Here is a 20,924-nt window from a genome sequence, read left to right as displayed (position 1 = left end):
GCTGTTGTGGGAATATCTCTCTTTATTGGTCTACTCTGTACACATAGCTGGCCGGTCCTGGTGACGTCTCATTTCGGTGGCACTTTGTAAAATGTGTGAGCCAGGAGTTTCCTTCGAGTCAGTCTTGACTCATGGCAACTACTTGGAGAAGCCCCTGCTGTTTTCTTGGCAACATTTTTAGAAGTGATTTGCCCTGGTCTTCTTTTTGGGACTGAGAAGAAGTAACTGGTCCAACATCACCCAACTGGCTTTGTGCCCAAAGTGGGACTAGAACTCATGGTCTCCTGGCTTCTAATCCAGCATCTTCACCACTAGACCAAACTGGATCTTGTTGCCTTCGAGTCAGTCTTGACCTGTGGTGACTACATGGAGAAGTCCCTGCAGGTTTCTTGGCCACATTTTTTAGAAGTGTTTGCCCTTGTCGTCTTCTTGCTGAAGCTGAGAGGAAGTGACCAGCCCAACGTCACCCAACTGGCTTTGTGCCCAAAGTGGGACTAGAACTCATGGTCTCCTGGTTTCTGGTGAACCAAACTGGCTCTCATGCATCTTCTGACTTTTGATTTATAATGATTCTGTCAGGCAAAGGTCTTGCCTTGTGTTTTTCCCTTGAGACAATCTTACCTGATAAAGTCCGAGATTGCATCTGATTCTGTGGGTTCAGAGATTAGGTTCTCCCTCTGAAGGTGTGTCTTCTTCTTTAGCCTGTTCTGTTGTCCTTGAGGTCAGGTAAGTACTCTGAGTTTGTTCTACCTTACTGTAGCTTACCTATCTGGGTTTCAGTGTCTGGGAAGTGTCTTGAGTGGCCATCTGGTAAGGTTGTTTGGAATAGAAGGTGTGGGTTTCTGAATTTACTTATCCTTTGTGTCGTGTTTTTGAATGGTAATCCTGAGGGTAGGAACTGTTCCATTTTTAATATTTATACTATGCTGAGCTGTCCTGGTGCTTTATAAATAATGCAACCTTTCCTACGGTAATGGTTCAGTATAATGTTTAGAAACAGGCTTCAGGTTTATTTTCTGGTAAAGACAGAAGTGCTCCTCAGAAGAGTTAAAACTGAGCAGCTCTGAGGAGGATTAAAGAATTTAAGCCATCTATATCATTCTCAAGCAACCTGGCATTTCCACTGGGAAGCTGAAGTGAATTTGCATGTGAAGCAGCGACTTTCTGAGATAATACCAGGTGCTTTTGACCCTAGAAAAGAAAGCCATTTGTGTTAATTTTTGGAGTTTTTGTGTTCTCAGTTGAGCTCGAAGAAATCATTCTTTCTTGCAAAAAGATGTCTGCTTCGGTGCTGACGTTGCTCAGGCAGAAATCCCACAGCGAGGAAGAAGCTGAAAGAAAGATGTCCCTTCGTAAACATCTTAAACCAGAATTTGCAAACCTTGGTAGTCACATATTGCTTCTGGCAATTAATAAAATTGGAGATTCACCTCACAGAAACAAAGTAAATACTTCTCTTTTGAATCCACTGCTTGATGAAGGTGGCTTACAAGAATACAGTGTCCTACTAGGAGCCACCTTGACTAGTAACTAGAACTAATGCTAGAATAGTCTTCATTATTCTTGGAAATAAATATTTGAGGTCCCCACCACTACAAGCATATTTGTTAGGAAGCTGTAGAGAATAAGGAAGAGGACCTTGGCAGAAATATGCAGGAACTATTACTTAGGCAGAAGGGGCTGAAACATTTTTTAAGTCCAGCACAGTGAGATGACATTCAGAAGTGGATCAGGCAGACACCTCCCTAATTCACGTAAGTATATGAAAGTGGAGAAGGTCCAGCACAACCAGACTTGTAAGATTCTGTTATTACAGTCAGAATACTGTCAGTCAAAGGAGTTTTTGCCTCCCTGTGGAGTTGATTTCCTGGTCTGGTCTACCTCATAGGGATGATAGCAGCAGGCCTATCCATGATATGTTAGACCAATGTTTCTCAACCTTGGCAACTTGAAGATGTGTGGACTTCAACTCCCAGAATTCCCTACCCCAGCCATCTAGAGACGATTGGTATGGTGGCTTGACAAGAGGATTATGCAAACTCTGAAGCATTTGGTATTATTTTTTTAATCAAAGCAGGAACAACACCCTGAAGATGAGTATAAAGGCATTCTAACCATCATCTTGAAATTCAGTCTAAATAGCTTTGACCCAAAGTCTATTTCTAATCGTGCTTGATTGTGAAGAATTCTTCAAAAATGCTCTGCGCACGTTTCTGAAATACACAGCTTTTTCCTTAACCAGCAAATGTTATTATAGAATAAATAAATCTCCTAGGGAGATCTGCTCCTTTGTATAGCAGTGCTGTTAAGTTGGGGATCCTTCTTACACGCAGAACAGAATGTTTCTCTGTTGTAGCAGCTCATAGATGCTATTCAGAGATACATAGCTTCTAAATCAGATAATTGTAATAGCTAAAAGCTTTGACAGCCCGATCCACCCAAAATGTTCTCTAATCTCTTTGAAAGACAACCACACTAGTAAGCATTGTTACATCTTAGGGCAGAGAATATTTTCAATTATGCATCTTTTGTGAAGATTTTTTTTTCAACCAGCGTTTCATTGAATACTCCCAAATATTACGTGAGAAGAAAACTCCATGATATTGTAATTTTTCGTCACGCTTGATCATTTCTCTTTTCTCAACCAAAAAAGCCTTAAATGCTTCATCCTTTTCTCAACCGAAAAAGCCTTAAATGCTTCATCAAGTTGCCCGCCCCTTTGTAATTGGTTTAACTATTCTATGCCTTTTCCCCGATGCAGATTTCATAATTTATATCATTTATGTGATGAAAACATGGCACTTGTGACATCGTTGTGGTTTATACCAAGTGTTGTCTTGGAAGCCTGGATGTGACTTGTAGATTGGCTGTTCCTGGTTTAAAACAATCACTGAATCTTGGCCAATGAGGATGAGTTTAATAGCCTTTCTCATTGTAGGAACTTACAGAGCATAACAGTGACTTCAGAGATGTTAACTGTCTATGCGTAATGCCCTGTTCTTCATGCCACATGCAAAATGGTGCCTTATATAGACCGTCTCTAGGTCGATAGTCCTGTTGGTTATATTGAGAGAAGTTGAATGACTGTCTGTCCGTCCATCTCTCATCTCTTGACTATCTACCTATCAAGAGACTAATCTATCTTTTATCTGTTTATCTATCAGATGTCTCTTATCTATCCACCCATCCATTCATTCTAGGGCTGCCCAGCTGCAAAAAACTCTGGACAGCTGACAAATTAAAAAGGGAGGAACATCACACTATCAGCTGCCCCAAGAGAGCAATAAAAATCCCACTTCCCTATAAATACCCAACCTAAAGGGGCCCCACAGCCACCTTAACCCAAGGCCTGGGGAAAAGCCAGCAATTCAAGGCTCATTTACAGGTAGTCCTCGACTTAAAACCACAATTGGGACTGGAACTTCCATCACTAATCATTGCAGTCGTTAAGTGAGTCGCCCTCGATTTTATGACCTTTTTGCCATGGTTGTTAAGCAAATCCAGCTTCCCATTGACTTTGCTTGTTGGAAGCCCCCTGGGAAGGTCACAAATGGCATTCATGTGACCTCGGGACTCTGCAACCATCACAAATACATGCTGTTTGCCAAGCACCCAAATTTTGATCATGTGACTGTGGGGACACTGCGATGGTCGTAAGTGCAAGGACTGGTCATAATTCACTTGTTTTCAGCACCTTCCTATGACAGTCGTTAAATGAACGGTCATAAGTTGAGGACTACCTGTATAGTCAAGCTGGGGCACTTTGAATCTCTGTGGGGATGCTCTTCCATAAGGTGGGTGCTGCGATAGAGAAGTCATGCAAGAACGCCAAATTAGGCATTTCCTGTCCCTTTCTTTGTCAACTGTTATTGGCACCTGTAAGCTACGGAAAAGTAGCTTAATCTTGGATTATGTTGCAGTTTGTTAGGGAGGGACATTTCTTATCAAGACATAATTAAAAGCCTTCCTTGTTCTCTGTCATTAACAAGTTGATTTGATTCATTGCTCTAGTTAATCGGTGAAGGTTTTTAGTCGTAATTTACAGCTTTTGCTGTCACAGACAAAATGGAAAGTTTTGTTAGAGTGTAGCTGGAGGAATGCTATTCCTAATTAAAGCTTTTAAATTGCACGCTGTTCTGGCACTGGCTTTTCGTTCATTGTGTGCTGCAACTTAGACATCTATACCTTCCATTGCCATGTTGAAGCCTGAATTAAAAGGGGAAAATTAAATCAGAGCATGGCATAATAGTGATCAAAGGTGTATCCAGGTAATTTTATCAGACCTTCATTGGTCAAGACACAAATGAACTTTCTGTTTTTGCGTGTTCAGCTCCCTCCCTCCTCCCTTCAAGTGGCTGGAAAGGAAATCAGGATGTCTTGAATGACACATCGTTCCACTTTGGCCCAAATTTGGAAGCTAGGGTGACCAACCAACCAAGGACCAACATCCACAGACTGAAATTTGCTTTGATTACTTGACTTATCTCAGTGACGGTTGGGTTTTGGAAATGGCAGTCAAGGGCCTGCAACATGGAGCACCTTCTCCTGGTTTATTTTCTGGAGCAGGGGAACAAGGAGATATTTGGGGATGAGGGTGGGTAGATGGACCTTGGAGTGAAGCTCAGAGTCTGACCCCCTTCATCTGTCTCAGTGTTGGGTTTAGAAATGTACCTTTCATGCCAGGAGTGACAACAAAGAGGTTTGTTGTCATATTAACAACCCCATTTTAAGTGATTTAATAGAAGTGCACTTAATTCCTTGTCAACATTAGCAAGTGACTGTGTTGTTCTGTATCTTCCCTGTGTTCTACCAAATCACGTTACTTTCTTTTTCTTTCCCTCCCTTTGAATATGTAATGGTATGTTGGAAAGACCTTGATAGACAAGGAGAAGAGATGCTGCCTAGGGAATGGTCAGATAAGAGGGAGCATAGCCTTCAGCTGCAAAATGGGTAGAGAAAGCGGGTCAGAAGGGACCCTTCCTAGTTTCTCGGGCTGTAAAGGTGACAGCAGGAGAATGTACTTTCAGACTTGCAAGATTCTGTCAATGTAGCCTTACAATAAAGTAGAATTAGCTCATCTGGTTGTGTTTCCTGTCTGGTGTACCTGGGAAGGCTGACAGAATATAAGCAGAGGAGAAAAAGGATCTCCAAACCAGGGAGGGGTTTCGTAGGGACAGCAAAGCCAATAGAAATATCCCTGGCTTAGTGGGTTTACATTTTAATTTTGAAGGAAGAAAGAAGAAGAAGGAAAGAGAAACAGAAAAAGTCAGCGACAGTCCCAGAGTGAGATGAAATGGTAAATGCTGGTTCATTGTTATCTTCTACATTATTCAGGGCAGACCAAAAAGCTGCACATATTGGCCATGACTTGGTTGTAGATCAGCTTGCTGTGCTGAGATATGATTGTCTGAAGTAGGGCAGCTGGATCAAGGACCTGAGTTCAAATATTTCCTCAGCTGTGTTTTCTGTAAAATTTTGTCCAATCTGAACTACCTCGTGGAGTTAGTTGGAGGATGAAATGACTGAGAGGGAGGAAACAATATATATTATTTTGAACTGCTTAATAAAAAATTCATTAAACCTGAGTGCAGAATTCCTTTGGTGCAAAGTATTATTTAGATTTTCCTTTGGTTGCCAAACAGTATCTGGGTCTTAGCCTTTTTTGTAATCTTTCACATTTAAATACTGTTTTGTTTAGACATATTGGGACTTCTTCCAAATCAAAGAAGAATTGGTTGATGTCGACAGTAAGGATGGTTGATGTAGACAGTAAGACCTTGATGGAGAGATGCAGGAACCTAAGCAAAAAGAATGGTAACATTGATGTCAGCCCTACCAGGTCAACCAGACCAGGAAATCAATCCCATGGAAGGCTAAAACTAACAAAATAATATATATTTTATTGAGATGGGCTATAACAACAGAATCCTGCAAGTCTGGTTGTATTGGACGTCCACCCCCTTCTTATACTCCTGTGAATTAGGGAGGTATCTGTCTGAACCCCTTCCAAATGTTATCTGGATATTCTGGACTTAAAAAAATGTTTCAGCCCCTTTTGCCTAAGTAATGATTCTTACATATTTCTTACTTTCTACAGTTGATGATTTCTCCCTACCCTTTCCTGTACAACACTTACAACTCAAACATGACAATTGTAACTTTGAATAATTGTGGGTAGGAATGAATTATCATGGCATTCCCTCTTCTGTGGCGCTGAGTGAACGGTGTCCTTTCTGACTTTTGAAAGATCTGTGCCTTTCTCCTCTTCCTCCTCAGAGATAGGGAGTGAGAGCCAAACCTTGAGTTATAAATGAACCTAGTCACTTCTGTGTTTCTATTTTAACGGTCCTCTTTCTGATTAATACATTAATGTCCATATAATCTCTGAGTTTTCCTAGTTACCTCTCCAAGTCTCAGTGAAAAGGAATGTGGTTTCATCACATTTGAATACCAAGAGAGAAACTGCTGGAGATGTTGGGTATGTTTTATCCTAGAGAAGACATGAGAGCTGCCTTCAAGAATTTGAAGGGGTCTTATGGAAAAAATGGGGCAAAATTCCATTTTGTTCCAGAAGCGTAGTAAAAACACAATGGCTTTTAGTTACAAGGAAGCAGATTTCAGGAAAATTTTCGTAAGAGTAACAGCCATTCAGTAGTGGAACAGACTTCCTTGGGAGGTGGAGCACTCTCCTTTGCTTGGAGGCATCTAAGAAGATGCTAGATGGCCATCTGTCAAGGATGCTGTAATAGTGGCTTCCTGCACTGAGCAGGTGGTTGAACTAGGTGATCTCCAGGATACCATTCAGCCCTTCCATTGTATGATTCTGTATGGTACTGGTAGTATTCTGGTAGATTCTCATAACTAAGAGCCAAATGCCACTTGGTAGTTTACAAATTGGTGCCTAAAATCATAACTCTTTCCGTGTGTGCTGAAATTATGCTAATCGTAGCTCAAGAGTCATTCGGTAATATATTCTCTCTTCAAGTCAAGTAATTATGTATGTCACTATGCAGTATTCAGACTTAAAATACTCAAACTTAATTAAGCAAGTAATACATACAACTGTCTGTTATTCAAATTCAGGAATTCTTGATAATATACCAATTCTTTGAGGTTCTGGGTTGTCAGGCTGCAGCTTTATAATAGCAGCCACTCAGAAGGCAAAATTATCTTTCTTGTATGTTGGCCATATTTGGAAGATGGAACTGAGATGTTAAGGAAATCCAGGTGACTGCAAATTGCCAGTTCACTCTCCTTTCTTTGGGAGCAGGCAGCTGAGCTACAAACAGTGTAGATCACTGTTTTATCCAGGGCAGAAATAATACTTGTTGTTTAGTCGTTGATTTGTTTCCAACTCTTTGTGACCTCATAGACCTCCCTTTGTCTTAGTAGTAGCTCTTCCTCCTGTCCTTCAAGGCCATTCCCTCTGCCCTCTACAGTGCCTTAGTCTGGTCTACTCTACCTTGTAGGGTTGACACAGAGCATGGAGGCCACTGCTGAAAAATCCTGCTGCCTGTTTATTTCTCTAGGTGGGAGAGACTCTCAGCAGCCCCTCAGGACTGGACAGCCAGAATCATATTTGGCAAGACTCAGATGTAAACTCCACTGCATTCAGTGGGATTTAACTCCTAGGAAAATGAATACTGTATAAAATTGCAGTCGTGAATCAGCAGAGGAGTTAGGGCCAGATACGTTGCATTGAAGTCCACCCATCTTAAAGCATACTGGCTGGGGAATTCTGGGAGCTAAAGTCCACCCATCTTAAAGTTGCCAAGGTTGAGAAACACTGGTATAGATGAGAGCCTCTTTTGAGTAGTGCTGAAAAGCACCAGGCTAGAAACTGGGAGGTCATGACTTCTAGTCCTTCCATTGGGTGACTCTGGGGCAATCCCTCTCTCTCAGCCCCAGGAAGAAGGCAAAGGCACCCCACTTCCAAAAATCTTGCCAAGAAAATCACAGGGATTTGCATGGGAAGTCACCAGGGGTCAGCACACACCCACAAACATGCACACAAAAAGCACTTGGATGGGAGACCACCAGAAACTCCCAGAGCTGGAGGCCAGATTGGGCTGTCAAAAAAACATTTTAGAAGAAAGCAAGGGCAAATTCCTTTTTTTTTTTTTTCGGGCCCAGTAAATAACATGAGTTGCCCAGGAGTTGAGAGTCTAAATTGAGGAAGCATTGCTGGTGTCTCTCTGCTCTTTGCTGCTGAGTTTTGATTGCCCAGCTGTAGCTGAAAACATGTATTGTCTCAGTGTTTCTGAGAACCTTTTCTTGAATATATATTATTATTATTATTATTGCACTCTCTCACTGCAGCTAATGAAAGAATAGTAATTTGTGTGGAATCGTGATTGTTTATGCAGGCGGATCTGCTGTTGAGCATCAAAAGTCACCCAAAAGAATAACATTTATACAACACAATCAACCCAATCATTATACTGGGGTGAAACACACCTAGATCTTATACGCAAAATGAAACACATTGTCGTGACTCTGAAAGTCATGCGTTTCCACTGAGAACGCAGGGGGAAGAAATCCTTCTGCCTCTCCATAAGCTATTCAGAGGAAACAGCTCTATTTTCCCCAGAGATTATGCAAAAAGTTTGGCTTTTTTCTTTCTCTCTGTTTTTCGAGAAAACAGTCCCTGGCAGAGAGTAATTGAAAGATGATCAAAAGTGATTTCTGTTGTTTCCTGAAGATTTTCTTCCAAGAAATATAAAAGATTGATTAAGTGCCATCAAGCCAATGTCGACTCTTAGTGATAGCCTAGCAACTGCAGGTAGTCCTCACTTAGCGACTGCAATTGGGGCCAGCAACTCCATTGCTAAGTAGTATGGTTGTTAAGTGCAATGTCACGTGGCCATGCTGACTTATGACTTCAGTTCCAACTGCAGTCATTAAGTGAATCACCATGTGTCTTTAAGCAAGATATCACATGACTCTGACTTGCAACTTCCTGCCGGCTTCCCCATTGACTTTGCTTGTTGGAAGCTAGCTGTGAAGGTTCCGAATGACGATCATGTGACTGTGGGATGCTGTGACATCATAATCATGAGCTGGTTGCCAAGTACCTGAATCGCGATCACGTGACTGTGGGGACACTGTGATGGCTGCAACTTGGAGGACTGGTCGTAAGTCTCCTTTTTCAGTGCTGTCATAACTTTGAATAATCAGTGAATGAGTGGTCAGTAAGCGAGGACTACCCATAGTCACATTGTTTGAGTTGGGCAGCCTTATAAGCCTAGTTAATAATAAATAAAAAATAAAAAATCTGTCTTCAACTTGGGGGTTTAGATCTTTCAGAATGTAAGGGATATCCAGAAAGGGGGGCGCATCTGATATTGCACTTTCCCCCCCTCCCACTGTTATTCCTGACAAGGGATTTTATTACAATAAATATTTGACGGCTCTTTTTGTAGCTGCCCGTGGTGCTATTTCATTTCAGGGGTAAGTATCATTAGGGGAGGATAAAGAGGAGTCAGAAATACTAATTGAGAGATGAAGTGGCAAAATCAGATTTTCTATCAGGAGACTCAGTGGAGGATACGCCATTGCTGGTATTTAACTCCAACTAAACTAGCACAAATAGCCCAAAGCTGTTCATCCAAGGGTTGGAGGGGTTGCCATCAGAGGGTGGGCTTCATATTTTTGGTGTGGTGGACTTGTGAAAAAGTGGTGCCTTATTGGAAGACAAGAGTCCAAGAAGTTAGAAACAAACAAAAAGTAGGATGTGTTCCAGAGTTGGGGTTAGTCCACATTTTTGAGGGAGATAACTCTAATCTAAGCAAAAAGGAGCTTATTGTATTCTTACTCCTGGCTGCAAAGCTGAGAATTGCTCTGGAAATTTCTAGATAACCTATCATTGAATAGTTGGCATGCCAAAATACGGTCAGTTGCTTTAATGGAAAAAGTGACTGATAAAATTCAAATACTGGCTTCTCAAAGGGATGAATCTCATTTTTCTCGGAACTGGAAACATATACAGTATAAGCTACGCTAATAATAATAACTTCTGTTGATAAATTGAGTGTTATATGTCAACATTCAGTCATAGGTTATACAGGTAGTCCTAGCTTAGGAAGTTACAACGGTGCTAAAAAGTGACTTACGACCGGTGCCCGAAGTTATGACTGTCACAGTACCCCGTGCTCACAATCCGGGCGCTTGGCAACCAGCTCACACGACGGTTGCAGCATCCCAGGATCATGTGATTGCCATTTGCAACCTTCCCAGCCAGCTTCCAGCAAGCAAAATCAATGGGGAACTGTGTGATCCACTTAACAGCCACATGATTCACTTAATGACCACTGCAAAAAGGTAAAATCGGGTCCAATCACATGATGATTTGCTTAACGACCACATCGCTTAGCAACCTAAATTCTGGTCCCAATTGTGGTTGTTAAGTGAGGGCTACCTGTATATGATTGACAGTGTGATGGAAGCTCTGCCTGTTTTCTTATATGCAGTTGCACCATTGTGACCAGCATCTTGACTTTTTTGATCTGTGGACGCCCCTGCCTGCAGCATGAGACTCCACCATGTCTCAGAGTGTTTGTTCCATGGGTGAACAGCTCCTACTATTTTCTGATGCCCAACCAAAATCGACGTCCTTGTAACTTAAACCCCTTGTTTCTTGTCCTGTCAACTGAAACAACTCTGCCCCTTGAGTTTTTATATTTGCTCTGCTCCCTTTCTCTTTCTTAAAGGGGAACCAGAACAAGCATTCTTCTCACTGTCAGGTCCAGATGGCATCTTCACACTTACATGGAACAAGTCGCCCAGCGACTCCATGAGCAAACCACATTCCATATTTCAATGTTTCTCCAGCTACACTGTCCACGCCTGCTACCTTATCGTGTTTCAGCCTTCTGACAGCATTTGTGATTTCCTTTCCATCATTTTTTGGGGACGGTAACGTTATTTCAGTCTTCAGTCTATTGCTCTCATTCCCATTCAGATCTCAAAAATCCTTTCAGCCGTTCTTCACTTGGCTTCATCGTTTTTGTTTTTAATTTCATTAGCGCGGCTCAAGGCTCCTTGTTCAGCCCTCTCCCCCTGCGTCCAAACCAATTCCTTTTATTTCCACCCAAAGCATTTCTCTGCCTCTTCTAATCTTAACTGCCCCTTGCTCTTTTTTCCTCCAACCACATTATCCAATACCTTTCATCTTCACTTTTTTGCAGCATTCATTCTCTTACGTGCATTTTTCTCCTTGACAACCTCTTCACCAATTCACCAAACTCCCTTTTTCATATCACCCTTTAGCATAATCCCCCACACTTTTGTGGCACTTTTCTAACATGATTCTTTTTGTTCTGTTCCAAACAGTTTCTACATCTTTCCTTACCCCCACGTTCCATTCGTTTTCTTGGGAAATTGATCTGTTTTCTAATACTTTTCCACGTAGGACTCTTCCTGAAGCTATTCTACATTCACTCTCATTTCTTTCACTTCTTTCTCTTTTTTAATGTCTATTTTTTCCCAAGTTCCAGTCTTGACACTTTCCAAGAAACTGTCCCACACTCAGATCCTTCATTCACTCCTGCGTGTCTGACTAATTCTCTCCATCTTTTCTCATAAACAATCAGATCTGTCCTGCTTTTAGATTTATCCTCAATCCTTTGCCATTGGTGTGTATGAATAACCTTCTGCTGATACCTTGGATTCAAAACAAACCGACTTTCTTCTGAGCAAGGGCTCCCAAACTGCCATCAGTCCCATTCATTCTTGGAGGTCCAAATTTTTAGTTGTTTTTTCGCTACTCCCACACCTTGCCTTTGTACCTACCCCATCATGTCAGCTGGGTGAACAGCTTTTTTCCCCTTGGATCTCATTCATTCAAATACTACACAATTTTCTGCAAAACTCATGTCTCGTTCTTCCATTATCATCATTCACTGGAGTGTAACATTTAACTATTATCAATCTGTAGATTCATATTTTCACACACACCCGCAGCAATCTAGATCAGTGTTTCTCAACCTTGGCAGCTTTAAGCTGTGTGGACTTCGATTCCCAGAATTCCCCAGCCTGCCAGGCTGGCTGGGGAATTCTGGGAGCTGAAGTCCACACATCTTAAAGTTGCCAAGGTTGAGAAACACTGATCTAGATGATACCAGTTCATGTTTTCTAGCATATATTTTAGCTCTATCACTCACAGTAGCATGTTTGCACATCCCTGTATGGATTCTTCATCTCCACCAGATCAGCCCACCTTCATTCTGATCCCTCCTGCCCTCCTCTTTCTCTTAGTTTCACAGAGGCACATCATATCTATTTTTCTCTCTGTCAATTCATTTATTAATTCATGCTCTTTATCATGTATTCCTCTTCCATTCTAACTTGCAGTCTTCCATATGCTAAGATCATCAACAGATGGGCTCAAGGTCTTGACCTCCATCCCTCATGGCTTTGATTGATCAAGGCTTTCACATAACACTTTTTGTAAGATAGAAAAAATGCATTTTCTGCTAATGGTAAAAAAAGCACCAGCCAGATTTGGCACAGTTTGGTCAGTCTGCCATGAGTGCAAACCAAGCCCAGGTTTACTTAAACATACTCACGCTATCCTATGCACATAGAAACTCTACTCTAGGAACTGCTTTGCAAAACAACCTTTTGCCCACCTTGAACCAACAAGGAGTCCTGGCACATCCCTAGGGGACCTCAACGACTATCCTTGCATTTTATGGCATTCTGCTGCTGCTGAGTTTTAGTTTTTGCAGTTCCGATTTTATTGCTATTTTATTTTATATAGCTTGCCATAAAGATAACTCTTGGATATTGAGATAACTTCAAAGATAATTTTTGGATATTATCTTTTACATAAATAGAGAACATAAAATAAAATAGAGATTTAGAATATCCATGAGGGGAGCTGAAGTTAGAAGGCACTTCTTCTCTTCTCAGTGCCGGTGCTGTGATGTGGTCTAAATGGCAGAGATCCAGCTAGCCCTCACCTTGATGGCCTTCAGAAGGTTGTTAAAAACTGAGCTTTTCCTATGATGCTGCTGCATCATCACTTTTTAATGTTCTAATTGGTTTATTTTTATCATTCTGCTATATTTTGATTCTTAACGTTATGATTTAGTGTATTTTTGTTCTTTTAACTGAACTTCTATTTTTTTGCACATCAGGTAAACCACCAAGAGTCGTGAGTTTGTGGTGAGATCTAAATTCGATCAGTCACTCAATCAATAAAACCACAGAGGGATAGGCCCAGGGGATTCCTATATTTCCTTGTTCTTTGCACCTCCATAAATAATCCCCAGTCTTGTTTCTGTCCCCGCTCCCCCAATCTTGTCCCTGTTGGTTTCTATGTGTATTAAAATAAATGCAGAGTATCTTAAAAAAAATCATAATCAATTCTACATACATTCTAATTGGGGCAATTGCTCTTTGGTAGCTCAGAATCAGTACCAAGTGTACACTGCTCGAGAAAAATAATAATTACCATAGCAACAATATGTCCTACCTCCTTAACACGGTGCATCCTTTCAGAGGTTCCTTAGCCCAGCACCTAGCAAATTTGCACAGGGTTGACAACAATTATTGTCTCCATTTCAGATGGTTGGATGTGGGCTAGAGGTATAAGATAAACAGCTGTCAATGTTTGTTCATTCATGCATATTTCCTTTCTAGGTATGATAGGCTCTTGGGCCCCACCACCCCACTTCCCTGACAGACAGAGAACAGCCTGGGTAGGATGATATCATAGGAGAAATGGCTTTCTTTTCACACTCTAATTTAAACTCCCGCAAAACAAATCAACACTCGAGACAGTCAGAGATCCTTGCCAGGTTTTATCCCTGTTAAGTTTGTCCCATCAGCTGATCTTTCACCTAATTACAATGGTGAAAGGTGCACTGTTGGAAGATGTGAAGGGCCAGGACACATCCTCCTGGAGAAAGTCTGTCTATGTGGGCACTAAGAGTCAACACTGACCATGTCACCCGATTAAGGCACAAATGACCAGGCTCAAATTATCATATTTTGGACACATTATGGGAAGACCCAGCTCTCTGGGGCAGGAAAGAGAAGAAGAGGATGACCAGCAGCAAGGGGGATGGACTTGGTTACAGCAGAGATGGGAGCACCATCAGAAGACCTGAAGGACCAGGGTGGGGACAGATCATCATGGAGAATATCTAGTGGTCGCTAAGAGTCAACCCTGACTCGATGGTATAAATCAGTCAGACCCATCAGCGTGGCAAGTGAAGAAGTTCAGGTTTCCTCCAACCCTCTTTCCCCCCTCACCCCCAAATCCCTCTCTCTCATTCCCCCCCTCCAAAATATAAACTGGGAGAAGATGCTCTGTGTTGCCATGCTTTGAGTGGAAGCTGCATTCCCGGTAGAGATGGAACTACAGCTGCCAAGCAAAGAAAGGTCTTTGTTGCCTTTTCACCAGAGATTCACCCAAGATGGCAACTGAGGTTTTCTACGTTCACTGAGTTGTCAGTGAATGTAGAACTTGAGATCTGTGGGTGAGTTTTCTAACCCATGTCCCATTTCCAGGAGAAAAGAGGCTGCTACAGTATTCTGAAGTTCAACCCCTCTTCTGTGATTGAAATAGAATGGATGAAGTGGCTTTGTCTTAAACAAGCTAGCGTTTCAGTGAACTGCCTAAAATGATGGACGATCGGATCATACGATCTTGACATCTAGGGTTGGAGAAGGATTTTGGAAGTCATCTAATCCAACCTCTGCCTAGTGCAGGAATCCAGTACCAATTTTCTGCTGTGTTTGCATGAACGTTTGAGAACACCAGAAGGAGTCTAGCAGCACCTTTTCTGAACTGAAAACAAATATGAATTTGATAAAAGCCCTAATTTTTATTAAAGGTCATAGAGTTGTGAGTTAGAGCTCACACCAGATGCATCTGATGAAGGGAGCTGCAGCTCACTAAAGCTTCTGTCTTTTAATAAAATTTGTTAGCTGGAAAAAGGCTATCAGAGTCCTGATTTTTTGCTCCCATAGTAGTCTTTTGAGAACATGAGATTCTGTTTTATGCAAACACAAGCTAGAGAACTACTGTGAGAACTCATTTCTAACTCACCCTCCATTCTTCCTTTAACCTCCCAACCATTGGCACTCAGGTATACATCCAGGTTGCTTATTTTTAGCTTTTGTGGCTTGGCCTTGCAATTAAACCCTTCAAGGGGAGAGCTACGCTGTTCTCAGAAACACAGATTTGGGAGAGATGAGGCCATCCTTTTTTCTTGCTGTTTCAACGATGCCTTTGTTCCTTTTCCACTTTTTCTCAGTTTCCCTAACAACACTGTAAACTTGTTTTTACTAAATTGCCCCCCTCCCCCCAATGAAATAGATGGCTGGGGCTTTTTTGTTTTGACTCTGCCGCTGAATAGTCACTTAATGAGAAGCAGTTGCAATCTCCAGCAATTTGAAAAAAAAAAATCAGAAGGAGCTTGGGAACATCTTCTCCAACCAAGGCATTTTATGAAAAGGCAGAAACTTCCAGACTCCTCCTGATTTTTTGCTATCATAAGAACATCAGCCAAGGATCAATCCCTTGGTCCATCTCATCCAGCAGTCTGTTCTCCCAGTGGCCAACTGATCACCCAAAGAAGCCCACTGGTCTCCCAGCTGATGCCCTTCAGAAACTGTTCTACTGCCATCAAGGCATGGATCCCCAGGACTTTCCGTAGACAAACGCAGCTGTCCGAGCAACCTGCCTAACCCAACGAGATTGGAGCAAGAAGATTCTGTAAAGGACCATGTCTAGTTTAGCAAAGGAATAGCTAGACTAGTAGAAAAGAGCAGATGTTGGCTTAGTGAGAAGCAGACAGGCGGAAGCAAGTAAGCTTGCTCAAATAAGTGAAGAAGACTTTGTGGAAGTGCAGTTTTATTTAATTCTAACAGTACCACCTTGCTTTCACGAGATTTATTCTCTTTCCTCAACTGACAAAGAGAACAAGAAGTATTTTTTAGAAGATCCTTCCCGATAGGTTGGGGAAGGGAAACATGGGCCTTCATGGAAGGGGGAAAGATAATGATTGCTGATGAGGGAGGCAGTAGAGAGGCTGAGAAAGGAATGGAAGAAGAAGGAAATGTAAACACTAAAGCGGGTGTCTGTTGGTTGCTTCTCTCATCTATTGCAACTCAGCCCAGGTGAGAAGAAACTGGGAAGAAGCGTTTCAGATCCTTCAAAGAGATTCCACCTTAATGAACTCCCTAGAAACAAGGCTGGGAAATGCCTCTTGCAGTAATTATGGTTCTGCATTGACCACAGATTAGCATTAAAAACTCCTGCCTGAGGTCTGTGTAGGTCTTGCTTTTTTGATCTTGCATCTGTATTGGCATTTGTTGGAAGCTCCTTTAAGCATCTGGAAGGGTAGAAACCCTGGGCTGATACTGTATAAATGCACAGAGTTTTGGGAATGTACTTGGTGAGGTTGTTGAGCATTGAGGTTAAAACAGTGGAGAAACAATATGGTTGCAGAGAGATGCAGATTATGCTTTTCAAAAGAAAATTGCAGATCTTTGAAAGATGCATGAAATAATAGTGATGGATGACTTCTATTACTCTGACAACTGCTGGGATACAAATGCTGCCAATTTCCTGGAAGGAAATGATTTGCTGATAGCATTCTCCTTCAGAAGGAGAAGACAACACAAGGGAATCAGATGTCTTTAGCTTGACTCCTTGACCAGCTGGGAAGTAAAAGCCATGAGAACTCTGGAGAAAAGAACTCATGTAACGTTTGAGTTTTTGATGTTAAAGGAAACTTGGCATATTTCAGGTCCCATCTAAAGGATTGTCATCGTGTGGGACCCAGGAGGTGTTTCCTTGTGGAATATCATTCCCCTTGAGGTCCACAAAGGTTTCCCAACCCTACTGCTTTCAAGAGAGCCTTGAAGACTTGGGTCTTTCCACAGTGCTGGACCTGGATGTTACACAAGCCCACCATTGAGTTGTTTGTTGTGAATTGTTGTGGTCTCTTCCCCCTGGTGTGACCATTTTTATTCTTTTAACTGTTTATATTGTGGTTTTATCCCTTGTAAGCTGCCCAGAGTCATGGATGAATGGACAACCATAGGAATTGAAATTAGAAATAAAAATGTGATCTGAATTTCTGACTTCAGAAACCAGTGTTTCTCAACCTCAGCAACTTTAAGATGTGCAAATTTCAACTCCCAAAAACCAGAATACAGGTAGTCCCCAATTTAAGAACCAGTTAAGGACAGTTCCCAAGGTCTGTCCTTAAGTCGAATTTGTATGTAAGCCAGAACAGTATTATTGAATAATGCTGTATAAGTAATATTATGTAATGAATTCAAACCATTGTGTATTTAACTCAAATCATTGTGTATGTAACTTGAATTTTGCTATAATAGGCACCATTCTTAACTATGGGTCATCCTTAAACCAGGTTTCTTCAACCCGGGGACTACCTGCAAACCAGGAGTATTGATATGCAGAATTCTGTAGTAAGAAAAGGCAGTGGGGAAAGAAACATAAGATGGATCATCATTCTTAAAAAGGAGATACTCAGGTCGGAAGGTGTCCAATATGCTACTGGGGAAGAGCGGAGGGCATTTCCAAGTAGCTCCAGAAAGAGTGAAGCGGCTGGGCCAAAGCCGAAAGGACGTTCAGCTGTGGATGTATCTGGAAGCGAAAAGAAGGTCCGATGCTGTAAAGAACAATATTGTATAGGTACCTGGAATGTAAGATCTATGAACCAAGGCAAGCTGGATGTGGTCAAACATGAGATGACAAGATTGAACGTCGACATCTTGGGAATCAGCGAACTGAAATGGACGGGAATGGGTGAATTTAATTCGGGTGACCATTATATCTACTACTGTGGGCAAGAAACCCTTAGAAGAAATGGAGTTGCACTCATAGTGAATAAGAGAGTGGGAAAGGCAGTAATGGGGTACAACCTCAAAAACGACAGAATGATCTCAGTGCGTATCCAAGGCAAACCATTCAATATCACAGTCATCCAAGTCTATGCCCCAACCACTGATGCTGAAGAAGCTGAAGTTGACCGCTTCTATGAAGACCTACAACACCTTCTAGAACTAGCACCAAAAAAGATGTCCTTTTCATCATAGGGGATTGGAATGCTAAAGTAGGAAGTCAAGGAGTAATCGGAATAACAGGCAAGTTTGGCCTTGGAGTACAAAATGAAGCAGGGCAAAGGCTAATAGAGTTCTGTCAAGAGAACAAGCTAGTCATAGCAAACACTCTTTTCCAACAACACAAGAGACGACTCTATACATGGACATCACCAGATGGTCAATACCGAAACCAGATTGATTATATACTTTGCAGCCAAAGATGGAGAAGCTCTATACAGACAGCAAAAACAAGACCAGGAGCTGACTGTGGCTCAGATCATGAGCTTCTTACTGCAAAATTTAGGCTTAAATTGAAGAATGTAGGGAAAACCACTAGACCACTCAGGTATGACTTAGATCATATTCCTTGTGAGTACACAGTGAAGGTGATGAATAGATTTAGAGGATTAGATTTGGTAGACAGAGTGCCTGAAGAACTATGGACAGAGGTCCGTAACATTGTACAGGAGGCAGCAACTAAAACCATCCCAAAGAAAAAGAAATGCAAGAAAGCAAAATGGCTGTCTGATGAGGCTTTACAAATAGCTGTGGAAAGAAGGAATGCGAAAAGCAAGGGTGAAAGGGAAAGATATAAGCAACTGAATGCAGATTTCCAGAGAATAGCCAGGAGAGATAAGAAGGCCTTCTTAAATGAACAATGCAAAGAAATCAAGGAAAACAATAGAATGGGGAAGACTAGAGATCTCTACAAGAAAATTGGAGATATGAAAGGAACGTTTAGTGCAAAGATGGGCATGATAAAGGACAAAAAGGCAGGGACCTAACAGAAGCAGAAGAGATTAAGAAGAGGTGGCAAGAATACACAGAAGAACTATACAAGAAAGATCTTAATGTCCCTGATGTCCACGCTGGTGTGATCACTGACCTTGAGCCAGACATCCTAGAGAGTGAAGTCAAGTGGGCCTTAGGAAGCATTGCTAACAACAAAGCTAGTGGAGATGACAGTATTCCAGCTGAATTATTTAAAATACTAAAAGATGATGGTGTTAAAGTGCTGCACTCAATATGCCAGCAAGTTTGGAAAACGCAACAGTGGCCACGGGATTGGAAAAGGTCAGTTTACGTTCCAATTCCAAAGAAGGGCAACGCCAAAGAATGCTCAAACTATCGCACAATTGCACTCATTTCACATGCTAGCAAGGTTATGCTCAAAATCCTACAAGCTAGGCTTCAGCAATACATGAACCGAGAACTACCGGATGTACAAGCTGGGTTTCGAAGAGGCAGAGGAACTAGAGATCAAATCGCCAACATTCGCTGGATCATGGAGAAAGCACGAGAGTTCCAGAAAAATATCTACTTCTGCTTCATTGACTATGCAAAAGCCTTCGATTGTGTGGATCACAACAAACTGTGGCAAATTCTTAAAGAGATGGGAATACCAGACCACCTTACCTGTCTCCTGAGAAATCTGTATGCGGGCCAAGAAGCAACAGTTAGAACCGGTCATGGAACAACCGATTGGTTCAAAATAGGGAAAGGTGTACGACAAGGCTGTATACTGTCACCCTGCTTATTTAACCTATATGCAGAGTACATCATGAGAAATGCCAGGCTGGAAGAATCACAAGCCGGAATTAAGATTGCAGGGAGAATCATCAACAACCTCAGATATGCGGACGATACCACCCTAATGGCAGAAAGTGAAGAAGAACTAAAGAGCCTCTTGATGAGGGTGAAAGAGGAGAGTGCAAAAGCTGGCTTGAAACTCAACATTAAAAAAACTAAGATCATGGCATCTGGACCCATCAATTCCTGGCAAATAGAAGGGGTAGAAATGGAAGCAGTAACAGACTTCATTTATTTGGGCTCCAAGATCACCGCAGACGGAGACTGCAGCCATGAAATTAAAAGATGCTTGCTCCTTGGGAGGAAAGCTATGGCAAGCCTAGATAGCATATTAAAAAGCAGAGACGTCACCTTGCCGACAAAGATCCGCATAGTCAAAGCTATGGTTTTTCCAGTAGTAATGTATGGCTGTGAGAGCGGGACCATAAAAAAGGCCGAGCGCCGAAGAATTGATGCCTTTGAACTGTGGTGCTGGAGAAGACTCTTGAGAGTCCCCTGGACTGCTAGGAGGTCAAACCAGTCAGTCTTAAAGGAAATCAACCCTGATTGCTCATTGGAAGGATCGATAATGAAGCTCAAGCTCAGATATTTTGGTCACCTAATGCGAAGAGAGATCTCTTTGGAGAAGACCCTGATGCTGGGAAAGATTGAAGGCAAAAGGAGAAGAGGACGGCAGAGGATGAGATGGTTAGATAGCATCACTGAAGCAATGAGCATGAAACTGAGCAAACTCAGGGAGGCAGTGAAGGACAGGAAGGCCTGGCGCAATATGGTTCATGGGGTCACGAAGAGTCGGACACGACTTAACGACTAAACAACAACAACAAAACCATAATTGCAAACACTTCCATTTTTGAAGGGGGAAGGAAGAATGGCAACAAAAGGCAACGTAGCTCCATAAAGAGCCAAGATCTAAAAGCAAAGACCCAGAAGTTAGAAAATAGAACAGGATACCAAGGACAAATATGTATAGGTAGACCATGATTGTAGAGATGCTTTCTGGAAAGCTGTCGTTCCAAATAACCTGAGGCTGGTGAGGTTCTTTAGAACACAAAAAAGCTTCTTCAAATACATTCAAAAGAAAAGGAACAGAAAAGAATTGGTGTATTACCTGCTCAGCCAAGATGGCAAAATGCTTAATAAAGTAAAAGCAGAGTTAGTAAACATTTATTTGGGCTAAGTCTTCTCAGATAAACTTTGTCTTCACTCAGCAATTCTGAAGAACAGAATAAAGAGGCTGGATTTAA

At 41.8% G+C, this 20,924-nt stretch overlaps 1 protein-coding gene across 1 annotated transcript in view; it reads left to right on the top strand.

Annotated features, from left to right (window-relative positions):
* Window positions 1-20,924, top strand: part of PPM1E (protein phosphatase, Mg2+/Mn2+ dependent 1E) — a 96,178-nt gene that overhangs the window by 11,298 nt on the left and 63,956 nt on the right. The window lies entirely within an intron of this gene.

Source organism: Python bivittatus, unplaced genomic scaffold (genome assembly GCF_059951505.1).
Source record: "Python bivittatus isolate LINGU-HERP-01145 unplaced genomic scaffold, Pbiv_v1 ctg000690_np1212, whole genome shotgun sequence".
Classification (NCBI taxonomy): domain Eukaryota; kingdom Metazoa; phylum Chordata; class Lepidosauria; order Squamata; family Pythonidae; genus Python; species Python bivittatus.
Note: the sequence above shows the minus strand (reverse complement) of the source record. Positions and strands in the feature narration are given on the sequence as shown.